This window comes from Mya arenaria, chromosome 4, assembly GCF_026914265.1.
Source record: "Mya arenaria isolate MELC-2E11 chromosome 4, ASM2691426v1".
In the NCBI taxonomy this organism is placed as follows: Eukaryota; Metazoa; Mollusca; class Bivalvia; order Myida; family Myidae; genus Mya; species Mya arenaria.
This window is the reverse complement of record NC_069125.1, coordinates 4,678,016-4,692,996: the sequence shown is the minus strand read 5'-3', so window position 1 is coordinate 4,692,996 and position 14,981 is coordinate 4,678,016. Positions and strand designations below refer to the sequence as shown.

The following is a 14,981-nucleotide window of genomic DNA, read 5'->3' as shown; positions in this document are numbered from 1 at the left end:
GTTATCAAAATCAAATATATTTTTACACACTTTATAAGCGTATTATATCATAGAATATGTTGATTAAAACCATTGGGCAAGATTCCAAGGAAAAGTATTCTATAGCTAATCATGTATTTAAGTACAATCCATTGTTTAAAAAAAGTATATGATTTTCTCTAGAATAAGTTTTCTTTGAAATATTTACAAAATTGTTTAATCAACACAATCTATGGGAAAATACGTTTTAAAAAATAAATAAATAATCTTCTGAGTCGAGTCATACTGTGATTTCTGTCGTAAAATTCGGTTGAGTTTGAGATATTTCTTGAGCACTTTTTGTGATATTGGGGACAGGCTAGACAGACTTAGAAGACGACAACAACAAATCAACATATGAACTTAAATGAAATCATTGTCATAGTTAGGCCAAAAATTGTATGGTTAGGGTTACATCCTTTTCAAAAACAGGTAGGGTAGGTAGGCTTTTTCTTCCTTTATTTTTGGATTAGGCTTTTACAAAAACGTTATTGTCATCTTTGGAGAATGGTGTTAAAGTAATTTTCTCAATAAAGCTTTAAAGGTTTTAAACTACATCATGGAACTAAAAATCTTCTTCTTTTAAATAATTAACAACCGAGTATAAAAACGGTAGGGTCGGCGCCTATTTCGTGGGTAGGGTATCCAGGTCTTTTTCTGCCTATTTTGGGGAAAGTTGCGTCACGAATATGCCTAAATTAGGAAATTTTACAGAAGAAGCTTTTCACTCTCCTGCAAATGAGGAAAATATTAAATATTAGTTTCTTTTCCCTTTCAAAAGACCTAAAATGGCAGAAATATCAATCCTTGTGGTGTAAATATCTATTGCAATAAATCATGACAGATAATACTTCATACTCGGATCTCTGAATGTGATGAAAATCAATGATTTCTGAATTCAATTATCCTCAAAACATCACGTAATTTATTAGGAAGTTAAATGAACCAGTACAGGTAAAAAGACTTTCATGAAGTCCCTTGGGTACTAAAGAGAAAGCCCTGGAACCAAATGTATTTTTCCAGGCCTTACCTACGACTATGTGAAATTTGAAGTTCCAACACCTTGAACATGCATTAAAAGTATTAACCAACTCATTGTTTAACCTTATTTTGAGAATAATTTAAACAACAATGACGAAGGCCCGTAGTGCTTGGGGATCGTTAAAAAGACACCTCATAGGACGGACAATTCAGCAAAACGTTACATAACGTTACATTCAAGCATTTTTCATATGTCATTAAAGTCTTCAGGTTCCAATACTTGTATGATGCTTTAACCTGCACTCTCACAGATTGATTTTTGACATTTTTTTTTTAATTTTTGTCTTAGCGTGAGCCAAATTTTGCGCAAATCTCTGAAAACTGTTGATATAAGATTGCTGATTAAAGATACGACCGCAGTTTCTAATATTTACGCTCTTAAATTGATGTTTTTAACGCTTTAATAAAAATGAAATTTCGGCAGTTTTCCAAACAATTCAGATCTGTTCTATTGTGAGTTATATGATTCTTTTGAAGGCATTGATACGAAAATCAGCTGATTGTGAGACAAAAACTAAAACAAATGTCAAAACTGTCAATCTGTGAGAGTGCAGGTTTATAGTTCGAGCAATTCTATGATGCTTTAATTGCGAAAATAATTCACTGGATATGGTTTAAAATCATCTGAAAAAATAAGAAACTGACCTTGAACGCCGAAAATAGTATAAAATTCCTTCTTTAAGCACTTTAAGGATCCTATTGAGTGAAACTTCTCTCTTGGGAAAAGTATTGAATGACCTCTATTTATCCCTACAGGTGTTCACAGCTATCCAGTGGACATTCAACACCAATTTACAGTTCACCATGGTCAAATCATCGGAACAAATAATGGACAATAATGGACGATTGAAGTTATTGAACATGTTGTCTACAGCCCATTGTCGGCACTTACATTGATTTTCTGCTGTGAAATTGATTGGGTGGCTGCGTTGTCCTTTGTACTTTTCGAGGATAAAGATGGGACCATAAACAGAATAGACGAGACAGAAAAAATAAGACACTAAAGCTTATAAAAGGACGAATAGCTCAGGAAATACTTAATACCTTTGTTGTGTAGGTTTTTAAGAAACAGAAATGAGAATGAGTCAGTGCACAGCATGATTAATTCATGAAATAACAGTAACAGCATGAACAATTGGTGCCATTTTACAAACTGATAAAAATACAACCATTACATACATAAGGAGCATGCAGTCACAAATGGCATGGATCCATGGTCTAGTGGTAACACACTTGACTGTCAATCCAAGGGTCAAAGGTTCGATTCCCCGTCGTACCACTAAAAATACTAATCTTCCGGGAGGGACGTTAACTGTGGGTCCCGTGTAACAGTGTTATACACTGGTGTACGCTAAAGAACCAGGGTAGCTCTAACCAGGGTAACATTCTGTATATGCACTATGCTCCAAAACCTTTATATGACATACAATTTTATCAAAGTACTCGCCTTATGGGCAAGGCCCGAGTGCGAATATAATAAGCTTACGCACCCAAATGACAAGACCAACCACGAACGGCATAATGAGTAGGACCAACGTTACTTGTCCCTGTATTACTTGGCTTGGATAACTGGCTACTCGTTATTAATACCCTTGTTTTGCAAATCAGAGCAAATAACATATATTTCTGCCAATACACATATCAAATACCCATGATACCAGCCCGGACAGAAAAAGAACCCTCTTTATTTGTTCTTCTCGTTTTTTCTTCCTCGACATTCTTTTTAAAATGATCGGAAATCTCAACAGGAGTGGAACGGCAAATATAATTTTTCGTTTGATCGATAGCTGACAAACGTACTTCTGCAAAGACTTCTTTCCATAAACGTGATGATCATCAATATCAGTAGAGAATCTCATCACCTATATGTCGGATATTTACAGTACTTTTATTCAACAAGAAAAGCCAAACCGTAAACAGCAAAAATAATTGGCATAAAAACACCGTATCAGCTCCCCAAAATAATCTTAAAACTGTCGCCATTAAAGCAATCAAGAGTTGAAACTTGATGCTGTCTACAATATAAAACCGAAATTGAAAAACAAGATCAGCCCACAAGCGCTGACTGCAACCTGGCCTTGAACTAATGGGTGTCCGGTGGACAAAAGAGCCCATGGTCATGTACAGAATAGTCACCCTGGGGAGCGGGGAGCACGCCTTCGAACCTCAGGTGTACTGCATTTAGGAATGCAAGTGAAAAGGGCATAAGATACAATTAAAGTAAAGACACTTAAGACGTTCTCGCTTTGAACCTTAATGTGGAAGTTGTTAAAAACAAGAGACCTGAAAAGGGAGACAGGGGTTTGACAATAGCCGCAGAAATAATGATGCCATTTCCGCACAGGTAGTAATGCTAACTGCAAGGCTTGTAATGCTAACTGCAAGGCTTGTGAACGTGTTTTAAATCTTGTACAAACTGGCCACAATGAAACTAGCCAAAACGTTCAAAACTAATAAGCTTATATACATGTGCTCGATGGGCAAAACAACAAATAAAAGTAAATCTCTTGCCAACTGTTGCTTAAAATAATATTCAATTCAATACCATACCATACCATACTATTCTAAACTAAGTAACATATTTTAAGTTTCACAGATATACAAAATGTCGGCATTTTCATGGGATTAAACTCAATCGTAACAACTTGGCAATCAACGGCAGGCATCGAAATGGACAATTTTGTTGATTAATGGCGAGGTGTTCCGATTTAGGATTTTACTGTGACAATAATACTTCAACAGTAGATTAGTTGTGATTGCACAAAACTAAGAAAGAAAGAAGCTTTGAGGGATATTCTATGTACCGCTTCTGCACGTAAACTTTTCTATATGTAAATTAGGCGGGCAACAAACGTTTGAACACGATTTAAATTAACAATCGAGGTGTTTTCGATGAGTATGCCCATCAAGTAGTCGTATTTCAACCCATGCACTGTTTCAACTTGGGCATGTGCGTGTACCCGGGTACCTGCAGGCCGGTTACGTTTTCGTGCAATTTTAATACCCGTTTTCATGACCAATACAGCCATTGCTATCTTATGTTACATGGGTGCTTTTTAAGTGTGTTTTTTCCAACCTGTTGTCGCTTGCTGCAACCCTCCCACTCCACGCATGCATACCACGCCGCCCCCCCCCCCCCACACACACACACCTTTGTGACTCAGTTGATAGTTGATAGGCACAGAGGCGGCATTCGTGTTACTTTTTGACAAACGATTAAAATGAAACCGTTTATTTACCACACTATGTCACATTTGTTTAATATGAGGCGTGAAATGTAGATGCGGGTACGCGCGGGGATTTGCGATCGGGTACCCGGGCCTAAAATTTCTACTGTCATGCATGCCCGAGTATCAACCTGAAACTATACTAAGCCACTCTTCATACCATATACACTGACGCCTACTCATCATGGATACTTTGGATATCATTGCGTTTTGCTACATCATAGGAAATATAATCAATCTAAAAACTTCTTACGAGTACGACTACAATGAATCATTTATGTTGTATACATTTTGTGTATGCTTTCCGGTGGGTTATAAGGATCTATCAGTGAAAATATGCGTTTGATAGCTTTCATCTTTTTGAAAGTTTAACCCGCTCTCGCGTCAAGTGGCAAACGTCAGCGCGCACGTGACTTGGACACACTTCCAGAGACGTCATTTCCGAAATGACGTTACGTCCGCATACAATTTTGAGCGCTTTTCCGAAAAACTACAACTAACTGTAATTTTACTTCGTGACCTCGCCACTAGTGAAATATCACATTTTGAGCTCACTCGGTGAAATACAGTGCCATGTTACACTGAAACAAACAATCACTCTCCGCACCTCAAGGATAGTGCCGTTATAAATTATGTAAATAACTTTTGGCCCAACCCTTTTGCACATTAAATCATTATTTAAATCCAGAATAACGATCGAAATAGATATTTATTTTCTGTATATGAATATTAATGTGCGTATTTTGATCTGTATGCATGTACAACAGTAATACACAATAAAATAGTATTCAATCAAAAGTATCATTAGCAGATTTGAGTGTGTTTAAATGAAAAGAAAACATGAGGACAATTATTTAATCATATCTTTATGTTAATTAGAGACTTGCGGTAATTTTGTTTGGTTGAATTCAACAATAAATCAGTGTCGTAGTTGTGACGTATATTTTAAAACATGAAACTGTATATGAACCATTGTATAATAATCATAATTAACATCAACGTCTGTCTTCATTTGAAAATTCTAATACCATCAATAAAAGTACATGAACAACTTGAGGGGTAAATGCGAAAAGGTTCTAAGTGACATTAAATAAAGAAGAAGATAAAACCTTTTCGCTTTCACCCCTCGAGCTAGGCCACGCTTAGACAACTCTCTCAAAACATTAATTGAGTCGACTGAAATTTCAATCGGCACAATTATACAAAGATTGTATATACACATTGAACTAATGGTATACCAAAATGCTGCACTTGTAAGAAATGAGAGGACAAATTAATATACACGAATTCAAGGACATATCAATACAGATAGCTGATCAGTCTTAAAGGTCAAGGAAAATATATAAGTTTAATACATACATATCAAATTGGATATGTAAAAAATTATGATCAACATCTTAAGTAAAGTTTGTTTGAACTATATGGTAAATCCACAGATTTCTTAAAAAATCAATGTATATAATTAAAACTTGAAAACATAAGAAAATATAACAACAAAGGAAAAAATAAATTATCTACATACCTAACTCGGGTGTTAGAAGACTGTACTGTGGGTTATCCTTTCCCAATCTTTGTAGATTCAAGCGCTGTCACAGTTTTCAATATGAAGAAGTTGATGGGCCAACAAGTCTTGCGTGAGTTTCAACACCGTAATGCGCTCTCAAGCGAATCGTCGCTGCATATTAATGAATTGTTCAACTCTTCAAATCGATCTAAAGTTTTCCTTATTCTTTATTGGTGAAATACAGGAGTTATGCGCTGTTTAACAGCATAGCATAACGAATAAGGAAAAATTAAGATGGATTTGAAGAGTTGAAAAATTATATATGTATACATTAGATATACATGTACGAAGAACTACTCATTTGTTGCTTAATATCCAGTGATTTCATATATGCAACGTCTGTTATTCAATTAAAAAAATAAAAATTAAAGGGACACGCATAGAAGCATACAATAAAAACAAAATAATGCTTAAAGGCACAGTGATTAATGTCAAACAGATATATATATAACCATTCAGAACGCCTCGGTCATTTTCCGTCGAAAAATGCCAATACACCAGTACAAGTAGTTCGTTATAATCAATATAATAGCATTAATTAAGTTTAGTGTTTCAACATGTATTTCGTATATCTAAATTTAAATTGATTGCCAGTGTATTGTTTTATTGCACGAAAAATTAAGAATCCCAAGAGAAAAGTTTTTTAATTTGGCTTCTTAATTGAAATAACTATGCGATCTTCTTACAGCGAACTTAAATGTTAAGATTTCTGATATTGTAAACCGTAAATATATACGATGGAAAATGACCGAGGAGTTCCGAATTATCCGAAAAGTGACAGATGACTTTACAAGACAACAAGCAAGTCACAGTTATCGAGGTAGTATTAGTAAATGTTGGGCACGGAAAGTGAAAACTAAGTAGGGGCTCGCTGGGGTTGTAATCGTTTGTGAGCGCTCAGCCTCAAGATATTGTGGGTACCATCTTTGCAGAAACATTTAAACAGGTTAAGAACAATTTATTTCTTACATAACAACCGTGAAAGGAACGCAACAATTAAACAGGATTTGACCGACACAACTAACTGGGAATTGACACCGACGCAACTAACTGGGAATTGACCGACACAACTAACTGGGAATTGACAGACACAACTTATTGGGAATTGACCGACACAACTAACTGAGAATTGACCGACACAACTAACTGGGAATTGACCGACGCTACACACTGGAAATTGACAGACACAACTCACTGAGAATTGACTGACACAACTAACTGGGAATTGACTGACACAACTAACTGGGAATTGCCCGACACAACTAACTGGAAATTGACTGACACAACTCACTGAGAATTGACTGACACAACTCACTGGGAATGGACTGACACAACTCACTGGGAATTGACCGACACAACTAACTGGGAATTGACTGACACAACTAACTGGGAATTGCCCGACACAACTAACTGGAAATTGACCGACACAACTAACTGGGAATTGACTGACACAACTAACTGGGAATTGCCCGACACAACTAAATGGAAATTGACCGACACAATTAACTGGGAATTGACTGACACAACTAACTGGGAATTGCCCGACACAACTAACTGGATATTGACTGACACAACTCACTGAGAATTGACTGACACAACTCACTGTACCAACTGACACAACCAACCGGACATTGGCCGACATAACTTATCGGGACGTGACCAATACCACTAATCAAACTTCATTAAAATCAACTTACAGGTAATCGCTTCACGACGTTACCTAGAGGTTAATACTCGGCGTAGCCGGGCCGTTGAGTGATAATTGGCCCGAGTGACTACGTCTCGGGCCATTATGAGCACGAGGGCCAATTTTCACTCAACGGCCCGGCTACGCCGTGTATTAACCTCTTTAATACATATGTATGTTTTTCTTATTTGTAAGTTTACAGTTTGCTTTTTAAAGTTTACCTGCTATCCATTTGTGCTTATTTTGCTCTCGCTTGACAACGATGAGTTAACTCACTCTCAAATTAAATTTACTTTTATTTCGTTTTTGAGAGTGAGACAAACACGCAAAGAGCATTTTGTTGTCACTTTTATGTTCCGTTTCAATTTCAATTGATCACTTTGAACAGTCCACAACGTCTATCCGATTTTTTTCTGACATCTTTCTGTTCATGGTCTGAATAACTGAATTCAATTCAATAAACACACCTAGCAATTCAATAAACACACCTAGCAAGTAGAATGACTGCTTGTACTTAGATAAACCAATACCTCGTATTAATGATGTCAACATGTATGAACAGTTGCTGTTTTTTAAGTAAATTCAATTTTGCCACTCCCTTTGTTTTGTTTTTTGAATGTCAACGCAGAATTTAAAACGCCACCCTAACCGTCCACACTGGTTATCAAACACTAGCATATCTTCCTAAACTGCGTTCGCGTTTGCCTCCCTTTAAAATTTTAACAGTATATATGTTCAAGCAGATCAATACATTTTAATTATTTAGTCAAGACATTATTTCACAGTCGCCAAATTTCATTTTATGGCGAAAATTGAATTCACGTGCGAACGTTCTACGGGCCGCAAAATGATAACCGATAATCGGCCCGCGCCGCAAAATTGATAATCGCTGGGTCATGCAAATAATCGCGAAATCCCTGTACAAATGTGTTACTATATATAGTAACATATGTATTAAGCTACGATAATCGGTTGACGACGTTCACTATGAATGTAATGAAACGAAGCGAACGTCACTGTATGATTTTAATGAGATTACAATCAACTGTAAATTGACAGAAGAAGCTTCAGAATGTATTCCTCATATTAACCTTTGCCAATATTCTTAACAAGCATGCTAACCCTGTAGAAAATGTTTAGTTTAATAATACGCCAAAAGTACTTTAAACTTAAGTCTGTGACATTTACGTGCGATATTCTTAGCCATGGTCGTGCAAGCTGTATCAATAACAGAAATTATTAAAACCACAAATGAAAAATCAGCCAGCTACTTTTTAACTTCTATAAATCATATCAAACCTCGAAATATTTAATATATATGGCATAATGGCGTAGGAGTCGATGTCCTATTGGTACGAAGTACATTTGGATAATTGAAATTCTTTGACGCATGATTTTTTTATTAATATTAAACGTCAATAAACGTGCTTTATTAGCTTAATATGGAAATAGTTAGCAGCCCAAACACGCTTGCTCTAAGTAAGGAGTGGGCTGTTTAAGTACATGTTAACTAGAAGTAGTATATAGTTTAAAGCTGCAATCTCTCAGATTGACCGTATTGACAACTTTTTTTATTTTTTGTTTTAGAATCAGTCATTTTTTTTTTGCCTTAATGCTGGGAAACCAGTGTTAAGAGTGCTGACAAACGATAAGATCGCAGGTTTCCATTTTCACTGTTTTTTATGGCAAAAAATCACTCAATTTTCTTAAAGCGTTAGTAACGCCTTTAGCCATAATACATTATTTTTTAACGTAAATATGAAAAATGCGATCTGATATTTTGTCAGAAGTCTTATATAAATGTTTGTCAAAGATTTACATAAAAAATGTCCAAACGGTCATTCAGTGAGGGAACAGCTTGAAGCTGACATATACACTATGTATGCATCTATAACATTATCATAATGCACCAGTCAATTGTAACCATGCCCCCCCCCCCCCCCCAGGTCGGGGGGTATACTGGGGAAGCAGGGGAAATGGGACGTGTTTTTACCTTCCAGGTGGCCCCGCAGTGCCGGGTGACTACGATGGTTTTGTCTTCACGCCAAATATAGCTAGGGTCCCTTGGGTGCGGGGGCATTTGGCGGGGGTTTTACCAGCAGATCGTCCACGCAGGGCAGAGATTATGCCCGGGCTTGGCTGGACCGAAAGTCAAAGTCTCCGCTATTCTCCGGACTTGGGGGCCCCGCAGTGCCGGGTGACTGCGATGGTTTTGTCTTCACGCCAAATATAGCTAGGGTCCCTTGGGTGAGGGGGCATTTGGCGGGGGTTTTACCAGCAGATCGTCCCCGCAGGGCGGAGATTATGCCCGGGCTTGGCTGGACCGAAAGTCAAAGTCCCCGCTATTCTCCGGACCTGGGGGGGGGGCGTGGTTACAAATGACTGGTGCATAAGTTTTAACCAAAACAAAAGAAAAGTTGACAGTCAAATGCATTTAATTCTATGAATGCAAAAGGGTACCTATGCTGGTCTATAAACTGGTGTAGAAGGGTACCCATGCTGGTCCATATACTGGTGTAGAAGGGTACTACCAAAGAGGACATGTTGCAGGACCCTTCCATAATTCTCTAGCTAAAACCAGCGTGTTTTGTGGCCAGCGTCACACATCGTTTATATAAGAGGGTAAGAAAGGATATTTTAATATTCGTGGCCCCGATTTCTCAAAATTCCTTAAGCTTTACAAGCCTAAGTAGCTTGATTCAATAAACCAAAACACATAATTAAATTAAATTATGATAAACAAAAATAGTTTATTGCGATTATGATAAAGATAATTAGAATTTAAAGTCTAAAAAATCTTAACGAAGACTTAGTGATTAATACGAAAACTCTCACACGAAATTAGTGAGCTTAGCTTATTCTTTTTATAAGGGACTTATGTAGTTTCGAGAATTTTTGGCTAGGTGTCTCAAATTTTTAGGAATAAGTTTTCGTCGTAACCCTGATGATAGCGATCTATTTCACAGAAGTTGTAACATTAAACGTTCAACTAACAAAGACATATCATAAAAGCTTATTTTACTTGCATGGTGTAAATGGGAGAACTCAATGTTTGATGGAAGGCATGAACCTACTGATATAATAGAAGCGACAATAAATAGTTAAATACCTCTCGCATGTTAACTATGCACCCACGAAACCTATTGTCAGATACCTACTAACATTTCCCTCCAAGGATAGTCCAACTATAATTGCAACACTTGCACGAGATTGTATTGTGAAGCTTTGCATTTTTTAAAATTCAAAGTGTAATGTAACCCGAGGCAGCGAGGTCTTAAATAAACAGTTTATCAAGAGGACTGCAGTCGATGATAATCCCCGTCGCCCACGCGGTGACCTCGGTAGACCACACAACGGACTCAAACTACATGCAGGGTTACTTCCCCTTTCATAACAGTATCACTATATGATGCTTGTAAGGGGAGATAACATGCTACTGAAACCCGGACCGAACACCGTACACAAATTGTTCATAGATTGATTATTACGTTGAAATAATGTTGTTTTTATCATGTATTGAACGTTTAAATGCAAATAAGTATGTGTTTGTATAATGTTTCCATGATGGAATGCATTTTAAAGCTCCACTCTCACAGATATACCGTTTAACAACCTTTTTTTGCGTAAATATCTGCAATCCAATGGCAATAATATATGATTGCTGACAATAAATCAGATCGTAGATTTTCATATTTCCGCTCGAATATTAAGGTTTTATGGCTTAAACAGTTACTAACGGTTTAAGAAACATGCATAAAACATCAATTTTTGAACTTAAATATAAAAATCTGCGGTCTATATTTTTGTCAGCAGTCTTATATAACTTGTGTCCATGGATTTTCGCAAAAAAATGGCTCGTTTAAAGACAAAAAAAAAAAAAAAAAAGTTGTCAAGACGTTCAATCTGTGAGAGTGCAGCTTTAATATTAGAACCGTCCACGAAATGAGTAAATTTTTCATGATTTCCTATATATATATACTAAAGACAAAATTGCAATTAAATATGTTTATGCTTTCCTAGGCTATATAATTATACTATAGACACATATGTGTATATTTTATATACTTTCCTAGACTATATATACTAAAGACACATATACTCAAAGAACACATTTGTATGTATGAATACATTTTTTTATACTTTTCTAGAAAATATATACTATAGACACGTATGTTTATAAATGTGTTTATGTTTCCTACACTATATATGTATACACGTATGTGTATATAAATACTTTATTTTACTAACCTATACATTCTTTATACACATGTGTGTACATAGTATATATAGGCATGAACACGTGAAAATTGTTTCCTTCTGTCTCCTGTGGTTTACGGATGGTAAATAAACAGCGTCAACTTCCATAAAGGAAATTAAGTTACAATATTTCCTTACACAAAAGAATATATATGTGTATTGATTGCATACATTTGCACTTGAGCAAATCGTTATGCTGACAAGGGAACGGTTTATGCACCAGTTAATTGTAACCACAGCCACCCCTGGTCCGGGGTAAAAGTGGGGACTTTGACTTACGGTCGAGCCATTCCCAGGTAAAATCCCCGCACTGCGAGGACAAACTGCTTGTAAAATCCTCCTGCACTCAGGAGACATCATAAGAAAGCCCCACGGCTATTTTCGGCGCGAAACACAACCACCGCATTCAGTCGGAACTACGGGGCCATCTGGAAAGTATAAACACGGCTCATTTCCCCCGCTATAACCCCACCCTCCCTGGCCGGGGGCGTGGTTACAATTGACTGGTGCATAATACGGTCAGGGCTGAGAAATGCTAGTAGAACGTGTATGAATACGTTCCGCCTACCAAATTTCATTTGTTATAGATCTTGGTAATAACAGCATTTTTCAACTTAGATGAGGGTAATTTTCATCGACATTTTATTTATCTTGCGTATAGCATGAATCGTCAACATAAAGAATATTGCACCTGTCGTTCATATTGAAGGTGTTACTTTATATTTTGTCTAATTATATATTAGTGAGGTAAAGCTTTGTTAATTTTAACCATTATAAACGTAATCATTTATTTAGGACATCAATATGAACATTAATCGTTCGTCCGGCTGCGCCAAACCTGAACGATAAATTCCATGCATACCTTCAAATAAACAATTATCTATAAAAAGGGCTATACTAAATGTCTTTGACTTTGAATCAAAGCAAATATGAGATTGCAACGAACATAATTTTTTAGCATAATCCAATTTCATTAAACCTTTGAATGCAAAACTAAATTAAATGCTTAGAAAAGATCAAAGCAAGTCAAAATTAGCAAATTCACAAAATAGTATGGTAATGTGTTTGTAAAAAGTCAATATATCATTTAAGCATAGGTTAATTGAAAACATTTAATATTCACCATCTCTTAAGATAGTAATCTGGTCCTAAAGTGCTTCTAAATGCTCTGTAATTCTTATAATTAAGCAATAATTCAAACCTTAAACATCTTCATAAAAGTGTTTTTGCAGGTTTAGTTGCATTTTAGAGCATGAATGTAATCTTGTATAAATTATGGAAAAATAAAATGAATGAACATTAGCTGTAAAGTAAAAAGGCATCGGTTCTAGTGCCCCTCTAAAATACTGTATGTGTGTTTTGTGGTCTTTGCGATATAAGTGTTCAACATCATATTTTGTCCAATGAGAAGGTAATATTTGTTAAGATTTCTAATACATTTCAGTAAATTAGAAGCCAGATATTTTTTATTTCTAATCAGGTGATTTTAACATCAGTGTATTAGTTACCTAAAATGCAGTTGTTTATGAGCTACTTCTTAAGGATTTTCTAATATTTGCTTTGCATCTGAATTAATTCATTTTTATGCTTATTAAAACCACAACAAAAAACAAATCAAAGAAATCACTTAAATCCTAGAATACGAGTGGGCTCTAATTTCGCCCTACGATTGGCCATCAATTATGTAACGCGTACCATTGCAGTTTTATCATTTTGTAGCTATGTAAAGCCTAATTATAAAGCATGGGAAATACAATTTACCTTTGCCAAAACATTAAACAAAATTCTTAAAAAAAGTGGTTACGTCTCTTTAAAACATATATTTATACATTTTCCAATTCATGATTTGTCAGAACATCTAGGGTGGGGTCACGAAGAAGTGACATTGAGAAATCAAAGGAATCGCCACCCATAAATGATAAATGGTTATGATTCAGAAGAAACTAAAATATCTATCATTAAATCTTTGTCCACAAGTTAGCTCAAGAATAAATTAGTAATTATATCCATGTTATCACCTGTAGCCAAAAGTGAATGACCTTTTCCAACTATCTGATATTATATTATAGCATGCCAACTTTTTTTAACACATGAACAATTTCAAAAACAATTTTTAAAAAAATCTGCATTTTACTTGTTTAAAAAACCTTTTCAGTTTTCATACCTATAATTCTTAACAGGAGCTCATCTTTTTTTCTAAGAAGAAGTGGCATTGTCAAAGTTCTGGCAACGTTGTTAGTGCCGCCATTGTAAAAATACATAAAGACAGTTGAAGATATTAAAAACAAACTTGGTACAAAAGTTGTCAGAGACAAAATGCACTCGAAAAGCTTAGCCCAGAACTCTGGTTTAAATTATGGTTGAGTTACATCCCTTTTTAATGTGTAAGTGTTTGCTCTGCAGCCCTTGTGTAGTTTACCAAAAACATTTCACCACTAAAAAAATTCAGGTCTTTTAATATATCAAATGGCTAACTTAGTCCTGAATCTTTGGATTATTGCATCCAATTCAACATAATTCTATACATTGGACACAGGCCCTAGGTTTAGAAGCATTTAATTGAGGGCATTAAACAAATATTTCTTTTTCATTTCAAATTAGCCCATGTAAACTAAGACTAGATATTTCTATGGACCATCGGCCAACCATAATAATAACCTATTGGACTGATGAGAACATAGCTTTCTATGCCATTATCCACCCTTATAAAAAAGCAATAATATAACTTGCCAATGGCTCATACCAGTATATGAATGAAGACTGTGAAATACATCATACATTTACCCGAGTTTAAAATGTAATCATTCTACCATAATGATTATAACCTATATAAAGATGTCCCCGCATATAAAATGTGGATCAATTGCAACTTGATTACAGCATAGAATTCACAGAACTGCTTTGCATAAAAATTTAGTCGAGTCTATTTTCGAACAAAAATAAGCCCCATATCATTTACATATAAATGAGTAGTCCCAGGTAGCAACTGTACATAGAATACACCAGAATGCAGAGGAGTCTGAGTAGAATACCCCATAAAGTCTTTTAGAGCCTATATTTTAAACATGCACTCTTACTCCCAAATAAGATTTACCACAATTAATACATTTGTTTTGATATACTAAAAAGGATGAATAAACATAGAAAACATGGTCCTTATGAAGGATACCGAGTTTAATTTGAAAGA

General features: G+C 35.7%; 1 protein-coding gene across 1 annotated transcript in view; it reads right to left on the bottom strand.

The window, feature by feature from the left end:
* Positions 1-5,945, bottom strand: part of LOC128232688 (uncharacterized) — a 36,056-nt gene extending 30,111 nt beyond the window's left edge. Inside the window, exon 1 of the mRNA XM_052946388.1 lies at positions 5,809-5,945. The gene's annotated coding sequence lies outside the window, so the exon portion shown is untranslated. The remainder of the gene's footprint in view (positions 1-5,808) is intronic.
* Positions 5,946-14,981: the final 9,036 nt, after the last annotated feature.